Source organism: Schistocerca cancellata, chromosome 11 (genome assembly GCF_023864275.1).
Source record: "Schistocerca cancellata isolate TAMUIC-IGC-003103 chromosome 11, iqSchCanc2.1, whole genome shotgun sequence".
Lineage (NCBI taxonomy): Eukaryota > Metazoa > Arthropoda > Insecta > Orthoptera > Acrididae > Schistocerca > Schistocerca cancellata.
The window spans coordinates 20,653,625-20,672,134 of NC_064636.1; positions in this window are offsets into that span (position 1 = coordinate 20,653,625).

Here is an 18,510-nt window from a genome sequence, read left to right on the forward strand (position 1 = left end):
ATTTGGTTAGGGATTCGGGATTGGAGATTTTTATGGTAGCGTAACAATGTGTGAATTACTGGTTTTTCTTCAAAGACGGGTCGCATACATCATTGTAAGAAAGAAAAGAGAATTTAATCAGTTTTTTCCACTGTTAATACACGTCTGATAACATTTCAACAGTGACATACTTTTAAGCCAGGGCATTTTTGGTAGTTATTTATATTTCGTACTTTTCTCGCATTCAGATTGCTTGTATTATTGCTAACAGGTCAGTTTTCTTAAATGTAACAGGACAGATTTTATTCTCACAACGAGCATTTCAGTACACAGTTTGATGTTGTATTTGTTATTAACTTCTGCACTGCTGATCAATTTTGAAGAATTACTAGATCACTTATGAACTTAGGTACGAGCTTAACTGTTTCTCTAATCACAAGTTCAACTTCACGTTACCACATGGGCAAAATACGAGTAAGTACACTGAAGAACCGAAAAAACTGGTACCCCTGCCTAATACCGTGTAGGGCCCTCGAGAGCACGCAGAAGTACTCCAACAAGACGTGCCATGGACTCGACTAATGTCTGAAGCAGTGCTGGAGGGAACTGACACCGTGAATCCTGCAGGGCTGTCCATAAACCCGTAACAGTACGAGGGGCAGATCTCTTCTCAACAGCACGTTGCAGGGCATCCCAGATATGCACAATAATGTTCATCGCGGGGGAGTTTGGTGTGGCCCGAAGCAACTCAGAAGAGTGTTCCTGGAGCCACTTTGTAGCAATTCTGGACGCGTGGGGTCTCGCATTGTCCTGCTGGAATTGTTCAATTCCGTCGGAACGCACAGTGGACAAAAATGGATGTAGGTGATGAGACAGGATGCTTACGTACGTGGCACCTGTCAGAGTCGTATCAGGGGTCCCATATCACTCCAACTGCACACGCCCCACACCATTACAGAGCCTCCACCAGCTTGAACAGTCCCCTGCTGACATGAAGGGTCCACGGATTCAGGAGGCTGTCTCCATACCTACACACGTCCATTCGTTTGATACTATTTGGAACGAGACTCTCCGACCAGGCAATATGTTTCCAGTCATCAACAGTTCAATGTCGGTGTTCACGGGCACAGACGAGTGTCATGGAGTCATGGAGGGTACACGAGGGGGCCTTGAGCTCCGAAAGCCCATATCGATGATGTTTCGTTGAATGCTTCGCACACTGCCTTTTATTGATGGCCCAGCACTGAAATCTGAGCAATTTGTGGAAGGGCTCCATTTCTGTGACGCTGAACGATTCTCTTCAGTCGTCGTCGATCCCGTTCTTGCAGGATCTAATTTCCGGCAGCAGCGATGACGGATATTTGCTGTCTTGCCGGATTCCTGATATTCGTGGTACACTCATGAAACGGTCATACGGGAAAATGCGCACTTCATCGGTACCACGGAGATGTTTGGCCGGCCACGGTAGCCGAGCGGTTCTAGGCGCTTCAGTCCGGAACCGCGCGACTATTACGGTCGCAGGTTCGAATCCTACCTCGGGCATGGATGTGTGTGATGTCCTTAGGTTAGTTAGGTTTAAGTAGTTCTAAGTTCTAGGGGACTGATGACCTCAGATGTTAAGTCCGGTAGTGCTTAGAGCCATTGCTACACCACGAAGATGACGTGCTACAGACGCGAAATTTAACCGACAGGAAGAAAATGCTGTGATATGCAAATGAGTAGCTTTTCAGAGCATTCACACAAGGTTGGCGCCGGTGGCGACACCTACAACGTGCTGACATGAGGCAAGTTGCCAACAGATTTCTCGTACACAAACAGCAGTTGACCGGCGTTGCCTGGTGTAACGTTGTTGTGATGCCTCGTGTAAGGAGGACAAATGCGTACCGTCACGTTTCCGACTTTGATAAAGGTCGGATTGTAGCCCATCGCGATTCCGGTTTATCGTATCGCGACATTGCTGCTCGCGTCGGTCGAGATCCGATGACTGTTAGCAGAATATGGAATCGGTGGGTTCAGGAGGGTAATACGGAACGCCGTGCTGGATCCCAACGGCCTCGTATCACTAGCAGTCGAGATGACAGGCATCTTATCCGCACGGCTGTAACGGATCGTGCAGCCACGTCTCGATCCCTGAGTCAACAGATGGGGACGTTTGCAAGAGAACAACCATATGCACGAACAGTTCGACGACGTTTGCAGCAGCACGGACTGTCAGCTCGGAGACCGTGGCTGCGGTTACCCTTGACGCTGCATCACAGACAGGAGCGCCTGCGATGCTGTACTCGACGACGAACCTGGGTGCACGAATGGCAAAACGTCAGTTTTTTCGGATGAATCCAGGTTCTGTTTACAGCATCACTATGGTCGCATCCGTGTTTGGCGATATCGCGGTGAACGCTCTTTGGAAGCCTGTATTCGTCATCGCCATACTGGCGTATTACCCGGCTTGATGGTATAGGGTGCCATTGGTTACACGTCTCGGTTACCTCTTGTTCGCATTGACGGCACTTTGAACAGTGGACGGTACATTTCAGATGTGTTACGACCCGTGGCTCTACCCTTCATTCGATCCCTGCGAAACCCTACGTTTCAGCAGGATAATGCACGACCGCATGCATGTTGCAGGTCCTGTACGGGCCTTTCTGGATACAGAAAATGTTCGACTGCTGCCCTATCCAGCACATTTCTTCAGATCTCTCACCAATTGAAAACGTCAATGGTGGCCGAGCAACTGGCTCGTCACAATACGCCAGTCACTACTTTGGATGAACTGTGGTATCGTGTTGAAGCTGCACGGGCAGCTGTACCTGTACACGCCATCCGAGCTCTGTCTGACTCAATGCCCGGGCGTATCGAGGCCGTTATTACGGCCAGAGGTGGTTGTTCTGGGTACTGATTTCTCAGGGATCTGTGCACCCAAATTGTGTGAAAAGGTAATCACATGTCAGTTCTAGTATAATATATTTGTCGAATGGATACCCGCCTATCATCTGCATTTCTTCTTGGTGTAGCAATTTTATGACCAGTGGTGTATATAGGCGTTACCGACCGCACCATCGTATATCTCTGTGTTTGGATACACGTGCCTACACCAGTTACTTTGGAGCTTCAGTGGATAAGTATAAATTACCTTACAACAGAACAGAAATTGTCCACGTTGAGTGGCACAGTGCACGTTCGCCAGTGGTGATACTGTGTTCCTAGACGACAGGGTGCGCACCTCCTATCGTCCAGGACTGGTTTTGCGATGTCCCGATGTCGTCTGTATGGTAGCTGAAATGATGCCGTATTCGTCTCTGCCCCACTTAAACAGTTTTCCTACCGTATCACGCTACCAGGACGCACTGTCTCGCTGTTGTCCGTCGTCACGACATTTTGGTCCCCCAGTGTACGAGGTGCATTCAAGTTCTAAGTCCTCCGATTTTTTTTCTCCGGACAGGGAAGAGATAGAAACATGCGCATTGTTTTAAAATGAGGCCGCGTTCATTGTCAATACGTCCCAGAGATGGCAGCACCGTACGGCAGATGGGATTTTACCGCCAGCGGCGAGAATGAGAACTGTTTTAAATACTTAAAATGCCGACGTTTTCCGTACTTGAACAGCGTGCAATCATTCGTTTTCTGAATTTGCGTGGTGTGAAACCAATTGAAATTCATCGACAGTTGAAGGAGACACGTGGTGACGGAGTTACAGATGTGTCGAAAGTGCGTTCGTGGGTGCGACAGTTTAATGAAGGCAGAACATCGTGTGACAACAAACTGAAACAACCTCGGGCTCGCACGAGCCGGTCTGACGACACGATCGAGAAAGTGGAGAGAATTGTTTTGGGGGATCGCCGAATGACTGTCGAACAGATCGCCTCCAGAGTTGGCATTTCTGTGGGTTCTGTGCACACAATCCTGCACGACGACCTGAAAATGCGAAAAGTGTCATCCAGGTGGGTGCCACGAATGCTGACGGACGACCACACGGCTGCCCGTGTGGCACGTTGCCGAGCAATGTTGACGCGCAACGACAGCACGAATGGGACTTTCTTTTCGTCGGTTGTGACAATGGATGAGACGTGGATGCCATTTTTCAATCCAGAAACAAAGCGCCAGTCAGCTCAATGGAAGCACACAGATTCACCGCCACCAAAAAAATTTCGGGTCACCGCCAGTGCTGAAAAAATGATGGTGTCCACGTTCTGGGACAGCGAGGGCGTAATCCTTACCCATTGCGTTCCAAAGGGCACTACGGTAACAGGTGCATCCTACGAAATTTTTTGAAGAACAAATTCCTTCCTGCACTGCAACAAAAACGTCCGGGAAGGGCTGTGCGTGTGCTGTTTCACCGAGACAACGCACCCGCACATCGAGCTAACGTTACGCAACAGTTTCTTCGTGATAACAACTTTGAAGTGATTCCTCGTGCTCCCTACTCACCTGACCTGGCTCCTAGTGACTTTTGGCTTTTTCCAACAATGAAAGACACTCTCCGTGCCGCACATTCACCAGCCGTGCTGCTATTGCCTCGGCGATTTTGCAGCGGTCAAAACAGACTCCTAAAGAAGCCTTGGCCGCTGCCATGGAATCATGGCGTCAGCGTTGTGAAAAATGTGTACGTCTGCAGGGCAATTGCGTCGAGAAGTAACGCCAGTTTCATCGATTTCGGGTGAGTAGTTAATTAGAAAAAAAAAATCGGAGGCCTTAGAACTTGAATGCACCTCGTAGGTTGGTGGCCGTGTAGCGCATATTGGCGCCAGGGGTGTAGTAGTTTGCATACGTCTTTGCGGGTTACTTGTATCGGTGTACCGCGTTAGCTGGCGCCATAAGACGGCAAAAGTCGGCCATCTGCGCTGAGATAGGAGGGCGCCCTTGACCGCCGAGGGTCGTGGGTTCAGGGCGCGATAACCCGGGACGGCCGCAGCTCTCTTCCGCAGTGCTGTTCGGAGAGGCGCCCCGCGGGACGTTTCTAGCTGCGAGGGTACAACATGTGCCGAGTACGTGTGTCTAGCCGCCAGCACTGAAGCTTAGGTTGCAAACGCCACATTTACGGCTATATTTGGCCGCAACAGCGTTTCCGTCAATATTGCTGCGACGTCGCTGAAATACACACCGAATTTGTTGTGTGGCTGGGCAATATTAAAGATTTTCCTGCCGGTCGCTGTGGTCGATCGGTTCTAGGAGCTTCAATCCGGAACCGAGCTGCTGCCACGGTCGCAGGTTCGAATCCTGCCTCTGGCATTGTGTGAAGTCCTTAGGTTAGTGAGGTTTACGTAGTTCTAAGTTCTAGGGGACTGATGACGTCACATGTTAAGTTCAAAATGGTTCACATGGCTCTGAGCACTATGCGACTTAACTTCTGAGGTCATAAGTCGCGTAGAACTAATTAAACCTAACTAACCGAAGGACATCACACACATCCATGCCCGAGGCAGGATTCGAAACTGCGACCGTAGCGGTCACGCGGTTCCAGACTGAATCGCCAGAACCCCTGAATTTGTGACTTTCATTTATCACGTTACTACTGATCGCTGCTTGTTTCTCATCTACTATCTGTTGAAGCTAATTGACTTTTCCTTTAATTGAGCTGCTTACTGCATCAGAAATCTTCTTCTTGAGTCTGTTATTCATTCATGGGTCCATAGAATGTCATCGGCTTTTCCTGATCGTGTCTGTGGCTTTGTCTGTCTGTCTGTCTCTCTGTTCGTCTAATTCGTTGGTTGGTATCTTTCATCCATACACCATCTCTGTGTATTGCTCCAAAAAATTCGGAGGATTTTACGTTCTATTTATTCTGTCTCTATTGCGCCTGATGTTCGGATTATGGTCGTTTCTGAACCGTAGAATGCTTGTAGTAGTACAACTATATTGTAGTGCCTGAGTTTGACCTGTCTTGATAAGTTTGTTTTAACGTAGTATGTCCATGTGAGTTTGCACCCTTTCTGAAGTTTTCCGTTGTTTCTATGTTGGAAGTCATATTGAGTGCATACGGGGTGTAACTAAATAACCTTTACAGTGATTGCGTTACACAAAAACAAGAAAAACGTGTCTGCTAAATATTGTTCAAATGGTTCAAATGGCTCTGAGCACTATGCGACTTAACTTCTGAGGTCATCAGTCGCCTAGAACTTAGAACTACTTAAACCTAACTAACCTAAGGACATCACACACATCCATCCCCGAGGCAGGATTCGAACCTGCGGCCGTAGCGGTCGCTCGGTTCCAGACTGCAGCGCCTAGAACCGCTCGGCCACGCTAAATGTTGTTGTTGTGGTCTTCAGTCCTGAGACTGGTTTGGTGCAGCTCTCCATGCTACTCTATCCTGTGCAAGCTCCTTCATCTCCCAGTACCTACTGCAACCTACATCCTTCTGAATCTGCTTAGTGTATTCATCTCTTGGTCTCCCTCTACGACTTTAACCCTCCTCGCTGCCCTCCAGTTCCAAATTGGTCATCCCTTGATGCCTCAGAACATGTCCTACCAACCGATCCCTTCTTCTGGTCAAGTTGTGCCACAAACTTCTCTTCTACCCAATCCTATTCAATACTTCCTCATTAGTTATGTGATCTACCCATCTAATCTTCAGCATTCTTCTGTAGCACCACATTTCGAAAGCTTCTATTCTCTTCTTGTCCAAACTAGTTATCGTCCATGTTTCACTTCCATACGTGGCTACACTCCATACAAATACTTTCAGAAACAACTTCCTGACACTTAAATCTATACTCGATGTTAACAAATTTCTCTTTTTCAGAAACGCTTTCCTTGTCATTGCCAGTCTACATTTTATATCCTCCCAACTTTGACCATCGTCAGTTATTTTGCTCCCCAAATAGCAAAACCCCTTTACTACTTTAAGTATCTCATATCCTAAGCTAATTCCCTCAGCATCACCCGACTTAATTCGACTACATTCCATTATCCTTGCTTTGCTTTTGTTGATGTTCATCTTATACCCTCCTTTCATGACACTGTCCATTCTGTTCAACTGCTGTTCCAAGTCCTTACAATGCCATCGGCGAACCTCAAATTTTTTATTTCTTCTCCATGGATTTTAATACCTACTCCAAATTTTTCTTTTGTTTCCTTCACTGCTTGCTCAATATACAGATTGAATAACATCTGCTAAATATGGGCTCTAAAATGCGCAGCTTATAGCAAACTCTTTTATTTCGACATTTTGGGAGAAGGTAATGTGGACGAAACCAAGAAGCAAGTGTCAGGTAAACATGAGGTGTAAAATATGTACGTCAAGAGCTATGATCACTACTGAACAAGATCTCATAGCTCTTAAGAAAGGCGTTTTTGAGTGCATGTTTACTGGACACTTTTTTCTTGTTTAGGTAAATACTTCCTTTTCCAAAAATATGGAAAGCAAAGAGCTTAAAGTGAAAGAGATTTGTTTCAGAGTAACGAAGATGAACAGGTTCTCATAGCTCTTAATGTGAGCGTTTCAGAGCTCATTTCTGTAAACGGAATTTAAGTACACTCTTTATATTTCCCTCGATACTCGAATTTCTCCACTCTTTTAGCCATTCTATATCTTGTGTGTATAGTTGGTGTTTTTTCTTTCCATGTATTGTATACTTAGAGTCATTACATCCAGAGTGTATAGATCTCCTAACAACTGTGCCTATTTTAAATTAGTAGCTAAACTACAGTGCTAGTACTCATGAGAACGGAAGTGTTTGGTATGTCTAACACTTTATTTTTCCTAAGGATGAAAATGGTTCAAATGGCTCTGAGCGCTATGGGACTTAACATCTGAGGTCATCAGTCCCCTAGAACTTAGAACTACTTAAACCTAACTAAGCTAAGGACATTACACACATCCATGTCCGAAGCAGGATTCGAACTTGCGACCGTAGCAGTAGCGCGGTTCCAGACTGTAGCGCCTAGAACCGCTCGGCCACACCGGCCGGCTGGTTATATTCGGTATTAAGAAATTCCTCTTCTTCAGAAACGTTTTTCTTTCTATTCCAGTCTACAATTTTATATCGTCTCTACTTTTGTTGTCATTAGATATTTTACCACCCAAATAGCAATACTCCTGTACTATCACCTGATTTAATTCGACTGCATTCCCTTACCGTTGTTTTGTTTTTGTTTACGTCCGTCTTCCATCTTCCCTTCAACACACTGTCCTGTTCAACTGCTGTCCTTTGCTGTCTCCCACAGAATTTCAATGTCGTCGGCAAACCTAAAAGGTTTTTAATTCTTCTCCCTGAACTTTATTTCGTGCTTCAAATTTATCTTTAGTTTCCTTTAGCTGCTTCTCCAATGTACAGATTGAATAACATCGGGGATGGGCTACAGCCCTGTCTCACTCCCTTCTCAACCGTTGCTTCCCTTTCATGCTACTCGACTCCTATAACTGCCGTCTGGTTTCTGTACAAACTGTAAATAGCCTTTCGCTCCCTGTGTTTTACCTGTGCTGCCTGCAGAATTTCAAAGAGAGTATTCGAATCAACGTTGTCAAAAGCTTTTCCTAAGTCTACAAATCTTATAATCGTAGGTTTGCCTTCTAGAGTAAGTCATATGGTTAATATTGTCTCGCGTGTTCCTACTTATTTCCGAAACCCAAACCTATTCCCCCCCCCCGCCCCCTCTGAGGTCGGCATCTACCTCTTTTTCCATTCTTCCTTAAATAATTCGTGCCAGTTACTTTTCAAGCATGATTTATTATGCAGGTGGATCACTAATATTCGCAGCTGCCAGCTAAGTAGTTTTGAATGGGACTTGTCGGTACTACTGACGTGATTATATTTCAAAATCTGCCGAGTTGTTAGGGGCATTATTACAAATCACATTAATGAATGTAAAGTAAGAACATCAATCATAAAGACACGTCTCGGTTACAAATGGAGTTCACTGAACCGTGAGTTCTATTCAGGAAGTCTTGAGATTGTCCTGTGCAGGCTGTTAGCAGGCATGTCTTTCAGTATACGCTCGATTTTTTACCTTTCAGCTCCACAGTCGTACGTCGGCCACGTGTTTACGTCCAATTTGTATTACGAGTTCGAAATTTTGCCATGGTTGTTTCATTTCCGTTTAGAATCACACAGGATTTTCTCTGAAGGTCAAAACCATTCTGTTTTTTACAGATATACAGGGTGTTACAAAAAGGTACGGCCAAACTTTCAGGAAACATTCCTCACACACAAATAAAGAAAAGATGTTATGTGGCCATGTGTCCGGAAACGCTTAATTTCCATGTTAGAGCTCATTTTAGTTTCGTCCACCTACGCTCAATGGAGCACGTTATCACGATTTCATACGGGATACTCTACCTGTGCTGCTAGAACATGTGCTTTTACAAGTACGACACAATATATGGTTCATGCACGATGGAGCTCCTGCACATTTCAGTCGAAGTGTTCGTACGCTGCCGGCCGGAGTGGCCAAGCGGTTCTAGGCGCAACAGTCCGGAACCGAGAGACCGCTACGGTCGCAGGTTCGAATCCTGCCTCGGGCATGGATGTGTGTGATGTCCTTAGGTTAGTTAGGTTTAAGTAGTTCTAAGTTCTAGGGGACTGATGACCACAGAAGTTAAGTCCCATAGTGCTCAGAGCCATTTGAACCATTTTTTGTTCGCACGCTTCTCAACAACAGATTCGGTGACCGACGGATTGGAAGAGGCGGACCAATTCCGTGGCCTCCACGCTCTCCTGACCTCGACCCTCTTGACTTTCATTTATGGGGGCATTTGAAAGCTCTCGTCTACGCAACCCCGGTACCAAATGTAGAGACTCTTCGTGCTCGTATTGTGGACGGCTGTGGTACAATACGCCATTCTCCAGGGCTGCATCAGCGCATCAGGGATTCCGTGCGACGGAGGGTGGATGCATGTATCCTCGCTAACGGAGGACATTTTGAACATTTCCTGTAACAAAGTGTTTGAAGTCACGCTGGTACGTCCTGTTGCTGTGTGTTTCCATTCCATGATTAATGTGATTTGAAGAGAAGTAATAAAATGAGCTCTAACATGGAAAGTAAGCGTTTCCGGACACATGTCCACATAACATATTTTCTTTCTTTATGTGTGAGGAACGTTTCCTGAAAGTTTGGCCCTACCTTTTTGTAACACCCTGTATATGAATTTATTGAGGTCTGCAGTTACAGTATTTTCCCAGGCTGTCTCCCAGTGTTGCACAAGACCGAAGATGTTATTTTCTGCGGAGTGGCCGAGCGGTTCTAGGCGCTCCAGTCCGGAACCGCGCTGCTGCTACGGTCGCAGGTTCGAATCCTTCCTCGGGCATGGACGTGTGTGATGTCCTGAGGTTAGTTAGGTGTAAGTAGTTCTAAGGTCCAGGGGACTGATGACCTCAGAAGTCCTATAGTCCTCAGAGCCATTTGAGCAATTTGTTATTTTCTGAGCGTATAGCTTCCGCTAATAGGTATGTTCTAGAGCGGAGTCGTTTAATACTTATGTAATAGGAGAATGAGTGAAGAGGTAGTTGTTGAGTGTTTTGAAAATTGCTTGTTGTGCTTGCTTTCTTGGCAGTTGTGGTGGAGGCTTATGACTTACGACTGGTTGCTAGGAGGAGGGGAATATTCTTTGTCGTGCCCGAAATGATTCGCGTAGTGTGGTTTAGTTTAATGTCTGATCTCTTGGTGTGTGGGGAGGGGGCTGTTAAGACAGTTTTTTTGTTTTTACTTTTTTATACGGTTTTTTCCGCTAATCACGTTTTTGTGTATTTATTAGCGCATTAAGGATAGCTAGGGTAAAAAAAAAAAACCAATACTAGGCCTACGGGGCTGCGCCACCTGTGACCCTATCAACCTATCAAACAAAAATAAACTGGTCGCTCTTCAGGTGTTGCCATCCTGAATACATCTTAGCCTCCCCCCTCCCCCCCCCCCCCACGGTAAGGAAACTAAAGTAAGACACCTAGAAGGGGCAATCGTTCGAGCGCCAATCCTTAAAGGCGACTCCGGAAGCGCGTTGCTGCTACGGTCGCAGGTTCGAATCCTGCCTCGGGCATGGATGTGTGTGATGTCCTTAGGTTAGTTAGGTGTAAGTAGTTCTAAGTTCTAGGGGACTGATGACCTCATAGTGCTTAGACCCAATTGACCCTTAAGGGCCATTGTAAATAATTCAGCTTTACGGTACTGGGTCAAAGATGAAGAAGCACGCAGCATGAGTAGCGAGGTGAAATGAAATGTCGTATGGCGAGGGCCTTCCATCGGGTAGACCTGACAGCCTGGTGCAATTCTTTTCAGATGACGCAATTTCGGTGACTTGCGCGTCGATGAGGATGAAATGATGATGATGAAGACAAAACCAACACCCACTCCCTGAGCGGAGCAAATCTCCCACTCGGCCGGGAATCGAACCAGGGGCCCCCACCGGCATAACAAGCCGTCGCGTTGTCCACTGAGCTACGGTGGCGAACAGCGTGAGTAGTGAATAAGTTTGTTTGTGATTGACTTGCTAGTCAGTCATTTGCGTAACGGTGGGGCGTTCTTTTTTGAGGTATAGTAGTGTTCTAACAACCCTACCACAACAAAGGTCAAAAATTAATTATGATTGTAGTTTCCGAGCAGTGAGTCCACGAACCCACGCGAGTTGTAAATGATTGCGAAAACACACTTGACCTCTTAGCCACAAACAATCCAGAGCTGACAGAGAGCATCATGACTGATACAGGGATTAGTGATCTCAAGGTCGTTGTAGCTAGGCTCAATACCGTTTCTTCCAAATCCACCAGAAACCAACGCAAAATAATTTTATTTAAAAAAGCGGATAAAGTGTCACTAGAAGCCTTCCTAAGAGACAATCTCCATTCCTTCCGAACTGACTATGCAAATGTAGAGGAGATGTGGCTCAAATTCAAAGATACAGTAGCAACACCAATTGAGAGATTCATACCTCATAAATTGGTAAGAGATGGAACTGATTCCCCGTGGTACACAAAACAGGTCCGAACGCTCTTGCAGAGGCAACGGAAAAAGCATGCGAAGTTCAGAAGAACGCGAAATCCCGAAGATTGGCTAAAATTTACAGACGCGCGAAATTTGGCACGGACTTCAATGCGAGATGCCTTTAATAGGTTCCACAACGAAACATTGTCTCGAAATTTGGTAGAAAATCCGAAGTAATTCTGGTCGTATGTAAAGTACACAAGCGGCAAGACGCAGTCAATACCTTCGCTGCGCAGTGCCGATGGTACTGTTACCGACGACTGTGCCGCTAAAGCGGAGTTGCAGTTTTCCGAAATTCCTTCACCAGAGAAGACGAATGGAATATTCCAGAATTTGAAACACGAACAGTTGCTAGCATGAGTTTCTTAGAAGTAGATACCTTAGGGGTTGAGAAGCAACTCAAATCGCTTGATACGGGCAAGTCTTCAGGTCCAGATTGTATACCGATTAGGTTCCTTTCAGATTACGCTGATACAATAGCTCCCTACTTAGCAATCATGTACAACCGCTTGCTCACCGATAGATCTGTACCTACAGATTGGAAAATTGCGAAGGTCGCACCAGTGTTCAAGAAGGGTAGTGGGAATAATCCATCTAACTACAGACCTATATCATTGACGTCGGTTTGCAGTAGGGTTTTGGAGCATATACTCTATTCAAACATTATGAATCACCTCGAAGTGAACGATCCATTGATACGTAATCAGCATGGTTTCAGAAAACATCGTTCTTGTGCAGCGCAGCTAGCTCTTTATTCGCACCAAGTAATGGCCGCTATCGACAGGGGATCTCAAGTTAATTCCGTATTTCTAGATTTCCGGAAAGCTTTTGACACCGTTCCTCACAAGCGACTTCTAATCAAGCTGCGGGCCTATGGGGTATCGTCTCAGTTGTACGACTGGATTCGTGATTTCCCGTCAGGAAGGTCGCAGTTCGTAGTAATAGACGGCAAATCGTCGAGTAAAACTGAAGTGATATCAGGTGTTCCCCAGTGAAGTGTCCTGGGACCTCTGCTGTTCCTGATATATGTAAATGACCTGGGTGACAATCTGAGCAGTTCTCTTACGTTGTTCGCAGATGATGCTGTAATTTACCGTCTAGTAAGGTCATCCGAGGACCAGTATCAGCTGCAAAGCGATTTAGAAAAGATTGCTGTATGGTGTGGCAGGTGGCAGTTGACGCTGAATAACGAAAATGTGAGGTGATCCACACGAGTCCCAAAAGAAATCCGTTGGAATTCGATTACTCGATAAATAGTACAATAGTATCAAGGCTGTCAATTCAACCAAGTACCTGGGTGTTGAAATTACGAACAACTTCAGTTCGAAAGACCACATAGGTAATATTGTGGGGAAGGCGATCCAAAGGATGCGTTTCATTGGCAGGACACTTGGAAGATGCAACAAGTCCACTAAAGAGACAGCTTACACTACACTCGTTCGTCCTCTGTTAGAATATTGCTGTGCGGTGTGGGATCCTTACCAGGTGGGATTGACGGAGGACATCGAAAGGGTGCAAAAAAGGGCAGCTCGTTTTGTATTATCACGTAATAGGGGGGACAGTGTGGCAGATATGATACGCGAGTTGGGATTGAAGTCATTACAGCAAAGACGTTTTTCGTCGCGGCGAGATCTATTTACGAAGTTTCAGTCACCAACTTTCTCTTCCGAATGCGAAAACATTTTGTTGAGCCCAACCTACATAGGCAGGAATGATCATCAAAATAAAATAAGAGAAATCAGAGCTCGAACAGAAAGGTTTAGGTGTTCGTTTTTCCCGCGCGCAGTTCGCTTCAAAAATGGTTCAAATGGCTCTGAGCACTATGGGACTCAACTTCTGTGGTCATCAGTCCCCTAGAACTTAGAACTACTTAAACCTAACTAACCTAAGGACATCACACACATCCATGCCTGAGGCAGGATTCGAACCTGCGACCGTAGCGGTCTCGCGGTTCCAGACTGCAGCGCCTAGAACCGCACGGCCCGCACTGTTCGGGACTGGAATGGTAGAGAGATCGTATGATTGTGGTTCGATGAACCCTCTGCCAAGCACTTAAATGTGAATTGCGGAGTAGACATGTAGATGTAGATGTAGTGTTGCTCACGCTGCTAAATATTGCATTTTCGGGCAACAACAAAATTACATTATGTGGCAGGTGTCATTAGAGCACAGTTAATAAAGTCATTTAATGTTATAATGGATAAACTAGGCACTCATCTTTTCGTGTTTCCCACGCTGGTCTCGTTGTGAACTCGTGGCTCAACCGTCGAAAATCTACCTGGTGGTGATTCCAAGCTCGGATGCAAAGAGGCCTAGGTGTTATTCTGCGATATTCAAAAGTCTTATAGATGTGTTTCATAAACCATTCTTGAAGATTAAAAATTTTGCAGGTTAGGACCTTGGAGATGTAAAAACGTAATCTGCACTCCGAATATAAGTTACAGTTAATTTTTAATACTTTTGTTGCAATATCACGTAACTCACAAAACATCACTTCACAAAATAAAACATACTTGAAAATATCTTCCTCACTGTTAAGGTTCACATTTTATGAACTGACCACATTTTGCGTCTTTTCTACATGACGACCAAGACTTGACTCTCTAATAACCGGTTACGCGCCCAGAAATCAGAGTTACAAGTACGAAAAAATCATAGTGACAAAGAAAGAATTCACAAAAGAATAATATCATTGCAATATGAACGTATCGATGTATCAAAGTACCTCTACATTAATTAAATCAAATCTGAATGTCGTCACAGAAATATGTTAACTACTTTACAGAAACACAGTAGAATATTGCTGGTATCGAGAGGTTGAGGTGAGGTGCCGCAATGGTTACGTAATTCAAGTACCATTACACAGTGCAATAATCGATTATTTGCGACTGTTTTAGTTTTCCGCTGTTGGTTTGCAACGTCTCTGCTGTCGGTATCTGATATTCTTTGGTCGTGTAAAGTTTAACGTTCATCTGAGCGAAGTGTTGTTATTGCACAGAATTTGAAATTTAAAATGTCAAAACGAAAAGGACATTTTCGAGAAGAATATATTGATGCGTTTCCAAGTATTAAACGTGGAAGAAACGAAAATGAGGCTATTTGCAAAGTGTGTGGGTAAGTACAATGCGTAGTAGGTCTTGTTGTTGTGGTCTTCAGTCCTGAGACTGGTTTGGTGCAGCTCTCCATGCTACTCTATCCTGTGCAAGCTTCTTCATCTCCCAGTATCTACTGCAACCTACATCCTTCTGAATCTGTTTAGTGTATTCATCTCTTGGTCTCCCCCTACGATTTTTACCCTCCACGCTGCCCTCCAATACTAAATTGGTGATCCCTTGATGCCTCAGAACATGTCCTACCAACCGATCCCTTCTTCTGGTCAAGTTGTGCCACAAACTTCTCTTCTCCCCAATCCTATTCAATACTTCCTCATTAGTTATGTGATCTACCCATCTAATCTTCAGCATTCTCTTGTAGCACCACATTTCGAAAGTTTCCATTCTCTTCTTGTCCAAACTATTTACCGTCCATGTTTCACTTCCATACATGGCTACACTCCATACAAATACTTTCAGAAATGACTTCCTGACACTTAAATCTATACTCGATGTTAACAAATTTCTCTTCTTCAAAAACGCTTTCCTTGCCATTGCCAGTCTACATTTTATATCCTCTCTACTTCGACCATCATCAGTTATTTTGCTCTCCAAATACCAAAACTCCTTTACTACTTGAAGTGTTTCATTTCCTAATCTAATACCCTCAACATCACCCGACTTAATTCGACTACATTCCATTATCCTCGTTTTACTTTTGTTGATGTTCATCTTATATCCTCCCTTCAAGACACCATTCATTCCGTTCAACTGCTCTTCCAAGTTCTTTGCTGTCTCTGACAGAATTACAATGTCATCGGCGGACCTCAAAGTTTTTATTTCTTCTCCATGGATTTTAATACCTACTCCAAATTTTTCTTTTGTTTCCTTTACTGCTTGCTCAATATACAGATTGAATAACATCGGGGAGAGGCTACAACCCTGTCTTACTCCCTTCCCAACCACTGCTTCCCTTTCATGTCCCTCGACTGTTATAACTGCCATCTGGTTTCTGTACAAATTGTATATAGCCTTTCGCTCCCTGTATTTTACCCCTGCCACCTTTAGAATTTGAAAGAGAGTATTCCGGTCAACATTGTCAAAAGCTTTCTCTAAGTCTACAAATGCTAGAAACGTAGGTTTGCCTTTCCTTAATCGTTCTTCTAAGATAAGTCGTAAGGTCAGTATTGCCTCACGTGTTCCAGTATTTCTACGGAATCCAAACTGATCTTCCCCGAGGTCGGCTTCTACCAGTTTTTCCATTCGTCTGTAAAGAATTCGTGTTAGTATTTTGCAGCTGTGGCTTATTAAACTGATTGTTCGGTAATTTTCACGTCTGTCAACACCTGCTTTCTTTGGGATTGGAATTATTACATTCTTCTTGAAGTCTGAGGGTATTTCGCCTGTTTCATACATCTTGCTCACCAGATGGTAGAGTTTTGTCAGGACTGGCTCTCCCAAGGCCGTCAGTAGTTCCAATGGAATGTTGTCTACTCCGGGGGCCTTGTTTCGACTCAGGTCTTTCAGTGCTCTGTCAAACTCTTCACGCAGTATCGTATCTCCCATTTCATCTTCATCTACATCCTCTTCCATTTCCATAATATTGTCCTCAAGTTCATCGCCCTTGTATAGACCCTCTATATACTCCTTCCACCTTTCTGCTTTCCCTTCTTTGCTTAGAACTGGGTTTCCATCTGAGCTCTTGATGTTCATACAAGTGGTTCTCTTATCTCCAAAGGTCTCTTTAATTTTCCTGTAGGCAGTATCTATCTTACCCCTAGTGAGATAAGCCTCTACATCCTTACATTTGTCCTCTAGCCATCCCTGCTTAGCCATTTTGCACTTCCTGTCGATCTCATTTTTGAGACGTTTGTATTCCTTTTTGCCTGCTTCACTTACTGCATTTTTATATTTTCTCCTTTCATCAATTAAATTCAATATTTCTTCTGTTACCCAAGGATTTCGACTAGCCCTCGTCTTTTTACCTACTTGATCCTCTGCTGCCTTCACTACTTCATCCCTCAAAGCTACCCATTCTTCTTCTACTGTATTTCTTTCCCCCATTCCTGTCATTTGTTCCCTTACGCTTTCCCTGAAACTCTGTACAACCTCTGGTTCTTTCAGTTTATCCAGGTCCCATCTCCTTAAATTCCCACCTTTGTGCATTTTCTTCAGTTTTAATCTACAGGTCATAACCAATAGATTGTGGTCAGAGTCCACATCTGCCCCTGGAAATGTCTTACAATTTAAAACCTGATTCCTAAATCTCTGTCTTAGCATTATATAATCTATCTGATACCTTTTAGTATCTCCAGGGTTCTTCCATGTATACAACCTTCTATCATGATTCTTAAACCAAGTGTTAGCTATGATTAAGTTGTGCTCTGTGCAAAATTCTACCAGGCGGCTCCCCCTTTCATTTCTTAGCCCCAATCCATATTCATCTACTACGTTCCATTCTCTCCCTTTTCCTACACTCGAATTCCAGTCACCCATGACTATTAAATGTTCGTCTCCCTTCACTATCTGAATAATTTCTTTTATTTCATCATACATTTCATCAATTTCTTCGTCATCTGCAGAGCTAGTTGGCATATAAACTTGTACTACTGTAGTAGGTGTGGGTTTCGTATCTATCTTGGCCACAATAATGCGTTCACTATGCTGTTTGTAGTAGCTTACCCGCATTCCTATTTTCCTATTCATCATTAAACCTACTCCTGCATTACCCCTCTACTAACTAATTAAACCTAACTAGCCTAAGGACATCACACACATCCATGCCCGAGGCAGGATTCGAACCTGCGGTCTAGTACTGTTGCAGTGTGCAGTTGAGTTTTTTAAAAAATGGGATCTTTTTAATGTGAATCTGCAAGAAGCTATTTAGAATATTTTACTGTGGAGATGAAAACTGATATATAATGCTTTTTTGTTCATTTAATTGATGGGGATGATTTTGGAGGAATATTGAAGGTATGTTTGTAGTTTCATAGTAATGGGATAATTTTTTTTAATTCTTAGTGTCTTCTGATTTTCTCCATTATATATGTTGTTTTAAGCCTGTGACTGTGAAAACACTGGGTTTGTTTATAAATAACTTTTCTGCTACCACTCACGATTTTCTTTTATTCATATTTTACACGACGCGTTTCGGGAAATGATTCGCATTTTCTAGCCTGGATTTGCTTGTGCTAAGCCATTTTTATGTAGTGCGACGTGTGAGGTTCTGCTTTGTTCTGTTGCTTTAACTGCAATATATAACAAACGCGCAATTTTTAGTTAGTCATCGATTTTTACATGTAGTTGGTGGCGAAATTCGTTACAACTTGTACTTGCAGTTTTCTTATGGTCCATTTGTGCAGTCTCACAAATGCTAAACGTCACTCACAACTTTTGGTGCAGAGTACACACCGACAATAACTCACATAAACAAACAGTTACAGAGATATTTTTGTATGTAACTGCCAGAGATAATGTTACAGGTCCTCCACAGGTATGCTTTTGTACAGAAGGTATTTATCTTGACTAT